Here is a 9,831-nt window from a genome sequence, read left to right on the forward strand (position 1 = left end):
GTGTCCTCATGCTTTCTGCCATGGTGTTAAGACCTCCTTAGGAAGGCATGCAAAGAATATCAAGTGGTGACAGTAGGTATTTGGCTTGAGTGAATTCAGTCCCATTTGCCAACAACTCAAAGAACTGGAGTTGTTTTAGATAAAGGTGGGGAAAAATCAGCCATTGCCTTAGCCTGTTTCCACAGTAAGCATGCTCTTCTCATCCACAAGGATGAAACTTGGCCTGAACCCCTGGCTCACGTGTGGCGGTGGACTGGCAGTAGTGACCAGAACAGCACAAGGCCTGCAAGATGTTCCTTTGAAAGAGAGAGTGCTTGATGTCATTTGTTAGGGCACAGAAACCAAATAAAGGCCAAGGACCATGCTCATTCCATGAAGAAGAGGTTAACTCTGCTGACAAAACATTTTGACTTGACTGAGGAAGTCGACCCAGCTGTAAGGAATACTGAGGTCATCAGACCCCAGGAAACAGTATGTGCACACAATCTCAAGGGCTGTGAACATGGGAAAGGAAGGGGAAAAGACATTTATAAAGTCAGTCTTAACAGTTTTTGCGATACCTCCTATTTGCAGACTATTGGATTTATGTTATTGCACTCTCCGTGTGATCTATCTTATGTATCTGATAGTTTTTATGAATAATTGTTTTGAGTTGTAAACTCTTACACACTTTATTAAAATGGACCTAATAAAAGTAAATGGTTTATATTTTGTATTATTTCTTAAGTCAGATCTTCCTAGGATTGAAGGGTTCCATAAGTGCCTTTTACAGTACCAAGCCTAGTTTTGTGTTTTTAAGTTTCAAAGAACAACGTTTGGTTGGTTGGTTGGTTGGCTGGTTGGTTGGTTTCCAATGCCAGCACTGTTACTTCCTGAGACCTACTTTCCATTCTATATGTTACATGGAGACATAAATGAAATAATAAAAGACAGCGGGCCTGTATGGACTGAGCCAAGAAAACCACAGAGCTCCCTATTGTAAACTTTACTGTGAGCTCCTAAAATACGTTATCTGAATATGACCTGCATCAGTATTCAGTCCTTTTTTTTTTTTTAAGATTTTATTTATTTATTTACTTACTTACTTAATTTGGCAGAGAGAGAGAGGGCAAGCACAAGCAGGCAGAATGGCAGGCAGAGGGAGAGGGAGAAGCAGGCTCCCTGCTGGGCAGAGAGCCCTATGTGGGGCTCGATTCCAGAACCCTGAGATCATGACCTGAGCGGAAGGCAGACGCCTAACTGACTCAGCCACCCAGGCGCCCCCAGTATTCAGTCTTTAAAAAACAAACAAAAAATCCCTTAAGAGACCAGCATTAACATAACAAATTAAAGAGCAAAGTCTTGGAAACAACCAAAAAACCCAGACTCTTAACTATAGAAAATTAACTGGTGGTTACCAGGGGAAATGTAGGTGGGGGAGGGGTGAACTAGGTGAAAGGGATTAAGAGTACACTTACCTTGATGAGCACTGAGTAATGTATAGAATTACTGAATCACTATATTGTACACCTGAAACTAATATAACATTGTATATTAATTATACTGGAATTAAAATAAAATTTAAAAGTACACAAAGTACATACATACGCAAAGAAAAGTCTTGAGGAGAAATGAATTATACCTAAGAATCTTATAATCCATAGTGTGGGAGAGAACCTGCCTGCTTATTTCCTCTCCAGATTTGAGAAAATAACAGTAATATTTGAGCTTTAATGAGTTTTGACATCCATCATTCAGGGAGAATTGGTAAAGGGCTGAGTTCAGGTCTGAGTTCAAGCTGGTAATGGTGTTCAAAGAAGATCCAGGCATCCAGAGAGTTCTGGTATAATATACATGAGTAAAAATCAAAGTTGCCTCCTTTTTCTAAGATTTATCTAAGATCTGGTTCATCTCTCTTTAAATATATGCCCCACCTCATTCTACAATGTGAAGTTCCTGTGCTTTTTCTGTTTCAAGTTATCATTAACCAAGAGTGTCTGTGACTTGGCCTGCTCTCAGGGAAGCATCACTCCCACTGAGGTAGATGCAGGAAGCAGAGCCTTCTGCAAATGTGGACGGACTCACCTGCAGTGACTTAGCTCTGTCTTCCTTGTAGGGAGAGCCAAACTTAGAAGCTCCAGCTCCCACAGGGTGCTATCGTTTGCATTCACCCTTTTGTGCCAGCCCTGAGACTGGTTACACTTTATTAATCTCCCATGTAACACTTGCAAATTCATATAAAATGTGACCATGCCATGGGACACTCAGTCGGTTAAGCATCTGCCTCTGGGTCAGGTCATGATCCCAGGATCCCTGCTCAGCCGGGAACCTGCTTCTCCCTCGTGCAGGCCGCCCCCCCTACTTGTGCTCTCTCCCAATCTTAAAAAAAAAAATTGACCATGCCATGAGCTTGAATGGAAATGAAAGGAGAGCTAGGGAGTTTGCCAGTGGGGGACATGGATGGAGAAGGGTGAATGGGGGGAAGTACTTGAATATGGTTGTACCTTAGCAGCTAAGGAGAAACGATCTGTAGGGAGGGGCAGATGAAGATGAAGGAATAAGAGAGAGCAAAGTAAATGGATAGCAAGCACACCCAGGACCCAGATCTTGGTTTCTAAATGAAAGGAACCAGGCCTTCGTGGAGAAATGGCTGAGGGCAGGAAATACATAAGGTGAACTAGGAGTATCTTGTACTGCTAGAGAGTGAAGAAGTGCTGGGGGAAAAAAAAAGCCACAAGCACACAGGCACCAGTCTGAAAGAACTGCCGATGTTCAAAGCTGGAACAATGTGATCAACAAAATAAATAACATAATCTTAGATTATAACAAAATATAAATACCCCACAGCCCATACTGATATAAAAATGATTGAAAAAATAAATAGGGAAGACAAAATATATCTCTCACGTAGAAGAATTTCAGTGAATTTATGTAGGTCTCCTGCCTCCAAAGTAGAGCTTAATTCCACATACTTTGAAAGCTGGCTGTGCTTCCAAAAAATAGTGTGTGGAAAGGGGAGATGGAAAGAGTAGCTTCACAGTGGAAAAACCTAACCACTACCACCTCAGCCAGATGATCAAGGTTAACATCAACAGTGATATCTCGATAATATGTACCCTTAATATGATGTGATGAGAAGGGTACATTACCTCCATGGTCCTCCTCTCCAAAACCCAGTAATGCCAGTCTAACCAAGAGAATAACATCATACAAATCCCAATTGAGGGACATTCTACAAAATACTTGACCAGCACTCTTCAAAACTGTTAAAGGCATTACAGACAAGGGAAGTCTGAGAAACTGGTACAGGCCAGAAGACGCTAGGAGATATGACAAGTTAGTGTAATATATCCGGATAGGATCCTGGTGCAGAAAAAAAGTATTAGAGAAAAAGTAGTGAAATCCAAATAAACTGTGGAGTTTGCTTAATGTTGGCTCCTTAGCTGTCATAAATAGTAACGTTGGTTCCTTAGTTTTGGCACATGTATAATGGGAATGGAAGATGCTATCAGCAGGGGACACTGCTTAAGGGATACATAGAAACAGTGTGCACTGTCTTTGCAACTTTTCTGTAAACCTCATGGTACTTTAGAATAAAAAGTTTGCTTAAAAAATAATAAGCTGGGCAAAGTCCCTAAGGAATGGCAAGAGGAGTAAGGAGTGGGGTGGATCCAGAACACAAATGAAGTTAATGGCCTTGGGTAAGGAAGATGCCTCTTCTGCTCCGGTAAGATTAATGCAGTGTCAAGGAGGAACAACTTTTCCTCTGCGCTCTCCAGTTATTTTCCTAGGGGCCTGCAAATTAAACTGCCAAAAAGACAGGTTAATAAAAGAAAAATATTTTTATTCACATACTTACACGGGAGTTCACAGAAAAATATAACTCAAGGAGGCAGTTAGAATTTGGGTTTATATACCATCTTAATAAGAGAAGGGAGTGGGGAGAAGGGCACCGTAGGAAAACAAATGACTTTCAGGAAAAGATAAATGGGGAATAGATAATGACAGTTTTGTGAAAATGTCTGTTTAGGTGATTGCTTATTCCTGAGCCAAATTCTCCTTTCCAGTGATAGGAGTCAGTCGTTCCTGGTTGCTAAATTCCTGGAGAGGAGACTGATTTATAGCTAATGGATTCTTTGGGAGGCTCTGCTTTCAGGGGGATACGGCAGTTCAAAAGAAAAGAAAACAAAGCCAAGCTCTTCAGCAGTGTATTGCGGATGCCTTCAGCAGGAAGAGGTGAGTGTGTGAGTCTGGGTTCCGACCCCTTAGAAAGCCCCTTGCTGCCACAGCTACCACCAAGTCCTCCATATTTTTCTCTGCAAAGTGAAATCTGCTAAGAATGAGGACGCAAGGCGTTAAGTTTGGAGTAGCTAGTAAAGGGAATTGTTAAAATATTTGCAAACTGTTTTTTAAAAGATTTTTACTTATTTATTTGAGAGAAAGAGCACAAGCAGCGGGAGTGGCAGAGGGAGAGGGAGAAACAGGCTCTGGGAGCCAGACGTCGGACTCGATCCCAGGACCCTGGGATCATGACTCGAGCCAAAAGCAGACGCTTAACCGACTGAGCCACTTAGGTGTCTCTGCAGCCAGTGTTTTAAATAGACTGAGTTCAGTAAGGTAAGAGTTCAGGAAAGGGCTTAAATGTGATCCTTGTGATCTTCCTGCCTCACTCCTTGATGAGATTCCTGCAGATCTCATCGCTTTCTGGTTACTTTCCCAAGTACTCTCAAGTATTAAAAAAATCCAGCCAAGTCTTCACAACTTCCATCTCACATCTGCCTCAGAGCTTCCCTCCTTTCCCTAGGTTGGGCTCAGGGACCAGCCTCCTGCAGGTTGGGGCAGGAGGAGGGGCAATGGGATCAGGGTGCATACAGCCGTCCTCTTCCTTGGCTGGGGCTGCCTGTGGCTTTCTGCACTGTTCCTGTTCAGGGTGTTACACCCTCTAGCTTGGGGGGTTGACAAACAACGAGCCATGGGACAAATCCAAGCCATGGAGAAGAATGGTTTTTCCACTTTTCCATGTCGGAAAAAAACCCCAGAATATTCATGACATGAAATTATATGAAATGAACATGGTAGTGTCCATAAATAAGGTTGTATTGGGACACAGGTACCCCCATATACGTGTCTACTGCCCACGGCCGCTTTTGCTCTATCATGGCAGGGTAGAGTAGTTGTGACAGAGACCATATGGTTGGGAAGACTAACATATTTACTCTCTGGCCCTTTACAGATAAGTTTGGTGACCCCTGTTCTAACTCACTCCTGCAACCCACTCTCCTCCCATTCTGCTGCTGGTGATATACCCCACTTGGCAAGCTGGAGCCCCTTGCCCTCCTGGGGACCCTGGTGAGCAGGAGCCCTCCAGAACAGTTCAGCCTGGCTCGCTTCTGCAGCATCTCCTTGTTACATGGGAAAGTCTTGCATCCTTGTCCCTCCACATGCCACCAGTGCAAGCTCGTCCCCAATTCCTTCCCTCTTTGCTATACCATTGTGGGATGCTTCGGTCGGCCTCCTATCTTTAGGCTTCACCCCCAAACTCCTGGGGACACTCCAAGGACTCCCTCCCCATGTTTTACCCCAGTAACCAGGGAGGCAGACCCAGAGTTCCTATAGCTCAGGAAGCCTGCCCCCACAGGGTGAGACAGCACAGTCCTCTCGTAGCAAGCACCCTGGGGCCTTAAAACAGGATTTCCAGTTGGTATGTCTTATATAGCCAGGATGGGTTGAGGGGGTGGTCTCCATTTTTCTGCATCTTTTAGGAAGCTTACAGGGTTGTCGCTAATCACTTTAAAATGTTGGAGCCCTTATCACCGAAGTCTTTGCCTTTGAAGCTTTATCCAAAACACTAAAACCACAGGAAAAATTCCAGAGTGTACCGTGACACAGGGCTATGACGTGGTACAACCTCAGGGGTCATGGTCCACACTGCAGCCTGGGTTACCGTGGCCGCTAGGGGGCACAACCTGCCGGGCCAGAGGCAATGTTCCTACGGCTACATACACAAACAACAAACCCAAGTGAGCCCATGTCCTCCTCTTAGAGCTCAAACCTAAGGACTCCTTCCTGACTTCCGAGGCGAAAGCAGACTGGTGCCGTGGGATGAAGGAAGCCAAGGATTTGGTGGTTGTTGGTATAAGCCTTTGAGCATAAAATAGCAGAGGAGTTCCAAGGCTTGCAGAGTGATTTGGGGAAATACTACAGTAGGGCCTTTTGCTCTTATTTTTAAAAGATTTATTTTAGAGAGCGAGCGAGCGAGCACAGAGGGGAGGGGCAGAGGGAGAGGGAGACAGAGTCTTAAGCAGACTCCACACTCAGTGTGGAGCCCTACACGGGGCTCGATCTCACGCTCCTGAGATCATGACCTGAGCCAAAACTATGAGCTGGACGCTTAACTGACTGTGCAACCCAGGTGCCCGGGGACCTTTGTGTTTAAAATGTTTATTCTAGAATTTTTAAGAAAGAGGAACAGATTTTTTTTCTCTTAAGCAACAAACCAAATAGAGTGTGGAGAGAGCTGTATGTAATTAGATAATTAGAAGGCACCATCTCTGTTGTCACTTGTTTAACATTTCTTGAGACCTTAAGCGATCTCTTGGGAAAAACAGGGTCACAGCACAATGTTTATCTGTGCACACGTTCTCTTAGAAACTCCAGTGACCTGCATCTCTTCCCAGCTATTCCTGGCATCACATGTGCTTGGAACAGATTCTGTTCTGCTCTCATTTACATATTTGCTTCAACTGCTCTGCCACTTGCTGCCGAATCAGCCCCAGAAGGCCAAGGCACCCACGGTGCCGCATCCTCCCACCTCTCTGTCCAGACAGGGGCTGCTGCAGCCTGCTACTAAAGCGGCAGGACCCAGGGCTCAGGGCTCACCCTATCTGGGATGTTTTAACAAAACAGCCCTCTTATTTTGTGGGTCATCTTGGTTTCAAGTCCCCTTCCTGGGGGCTCGAACTGCCACAGAAATGCTCAAACCTGTCTCAGTTCTAAGAAGAACAGACTCGGCTGCTGACCTCAGGTGTTGCTGCTCGTAGATGTGTCAGGAATGGGTCTCCAAGTTTTACAGGAGAAGACAAAAACATCATTATAGCTACCCACGTGACAAGTTCAGTGCAAAGCACTTGAAATGCATTTTTCCCTAATCCACTCAACCCTTTTTGATCGATATATTTTTTTAAAGATCCTATTTATTTGAGAGACAGAGAGTGCAACAGGGGAGAGGGGCAGAGCAAGAGGGAGAAGCAGGCTCCCTGCTGAGCAAGGGGCCCAACACAGTCCCAGGACCCTGAGATCATGACCCAAGCTGAAGTCAGATGCTTAACCGACTGAGCCACCCAGGCACCCTTGATAGATACTGTTATCTACCTTTTACAGATGAGAACACTTAGGGCTCATTTCTTCAACAAGTATTTATTGAGCACTTACTGTGTGCCAAGCACTGTTCTAGGCATGCGAGATACCTCAGCTACCAATGGAGGCACCCTTGTGCTGTACGCTGTCTAGAGGGGGTAAATGACTGAATAATTAGCATAATCGTGAAATAAAATATGGTAGAAGGTGCCCGGTTCTATGGGACTTCAGAGAGGTTTCAATTCAGCAAGTATATTTTGAGCCTCTCTTAAATGCCAGGCACTGGGCACAAGATCAAGAAGAAGATAAATTTGCATGCTGGCATGCAGTTCACATCCAGTGAGACCACTGAGTGAGCAGCAGAACCAGGGTTGGTGCTGGTGGTCCAGTTCCAGCCATTGCTGGAACATCTTAACGCTTCTTTTTCTTTAAACACTCAACACAAGACTTTCCTCTTATGTGAAGCCTTCCTCGGGCTCTCCTCTCACCCCTAAGTCCTCATTCACTTCTCCCACCTGCCACCAGTGGGCCCTGGACATAGCCCTTGTGGAGCATGCTGTCCCCTGGGGCTGCCTTCATTGACTTACACATCTCTCCTCTAGGAGCTCCCTGAGAGCACGAATTGTTTTGTTCATCTTTAGATCCTCGTATCAGGGATTTTGATCATTCGTGAGTAATGGGAAACCTGATTAACCTGTGGCATCAGCAAGACCGTGGCTGATCTTTTTTCTCGCGCCACAGGTAGTCTGGAAGAGGGTGGTTGCTGGTGGTTGTTGGCTCATTGCCTCAGGGATGTCATGGCTGAAGCGTGGCTGCCTTGACTCCAGCATTCCCGCCCCCATGCAAGCAGGAAGAAGGGCCCGCGCCCAGAGCGGGAAAGCAAAACCTTCTCGGACAGTTCTGGCCGTCTTCCACATTTGTCTTACTGAATGGAACTGTGCCACGTGACAAGCCATAGATGAGCGAGAGGCTAGGAGAATAATAATTCTTATTTTTAGACTGAACACATTGCCACCTGAGCAAAGTCAGCATTGGCTAGTAAAGAAGGGGAACGTGAACACTGGAAGGTGTCTAGCATTGTCTGCCTCAATCCCTAAGACAAAGCAGAGTGCCTGGCACCATGCTATCAGGAAAGCACTCAATAGTTATTGAAAGAAAACAAATGAACAAGGGAAAAAGAGACAAAAAAACAGACTCCTAATTATAGAGAACAAACTAGTGGTTGCCAGAGGGGAGGTGGGTGGGGGATGGGTAAAACAGGTGAAGGGGATTAAGAGTACACTCATCTTGGTGAGCGCTGAGTAATGTATAGAATTGCTGAATCACATTGTACACCTGAAACTAATGTAACACTGTGTTAACTACACATGAATTTTGAAAATTAATTAATTAAAAGATAGTTATTTTTAAATCATTTTTAAAAGTTTTTATTTTAATTCCAGTTAACATATAGTGTTATATTAGTTTCAGGTGTACAATACAGTGATTCAGCACTTCCATACCTCACCCAGTGCTCATCACAAGTGCACTCCTTGATCCCCATCACCTATTACACCTAACCCCTCACCCACCTCCCCTCTGGTAACCATCCGTTTGTTCTCTGTAATTAAGCATCTACTTCCTGATTTCTCTTATTTTTGATCTGAGCTTGTTTTGTTTCTTAAATTCCACATATGAGTGAAATCATATGGTATTTGTCTTTCTCTGACTTATTTCACTTAGCATAATACTCCCTAGCTCCATCCACATCAGAGCAAATGGAAAGATTTCATTCTTAAAAAATAGTTATTGAATAAATGGTGAATGAGTAAATAAATGATTTTTTGGTCCATGTCACATGGTCTGGTAATCTTCTTAGGCAACAATTAAAACAGAGCTGACATCTTATTGAAACGGTATTGGGGAAAATATCAGTTGTCTATCAGTTATCATCGTGAATGAGTGTGTGTGTGTGTATGTGTGTGTACATGCGTGGTGTAGAGACAGAGAGGAAGAAGTGGGGCGTAAATAGAAAGATCCAGATATCTCAAGTAGTAGTTTTACTTTTTCCTAAAAGAGTCACCCTCCCTCTAGTATATTTGGGGAAAAGATGAAGGCTGTTTCACATCTGTTTCTGAGTTGTCCACCTGGCTGCTGTGCCCAGTTTCATGTGCCAGTGGCCACAGTCTTCTCCATGAGATGCTTTACCCTACCTCAGCTTAGCACCAGCTAAGGCGTGAATGAGGCCAGGCCCTCTCTTTCTGCTGTCCGCACGGTCATCAGACAGAGTGAACGAGTGTACCGGATTTGACAAAAGGGTTGAGGTGACTACATTCTTGTTGAGCACCTACTATGTGCCGGGTATTACAGTAGGTGCTGGGGTACAAGAGTAAAGAAACAGACATGCCCCTTGTAAGTCTTAGGATATGGGAGGGAAAGGATCATTAGAAAAATTAATACCCAAATCCACAATATTACTTGAGATAATGCACTATGAAGGAAAAGGAGAGGGTATAT

The sequence above is a fragment of the Mirounga leonina genome, unplaced genomic scaffold, assembly GCF_011800145.1.
Source record: "Mirounga leonina isolate KUSES-001 unplaced genomic scaffold, KU_Mleo_1.0 Mir_125, whole genome shotgun sequence".
Lineage (NCBI taxonomy): Eukaryota > Metazoa > Chordata > Mammalia > Carnivora > Phocidae > Mirounga > Mirounga leonina.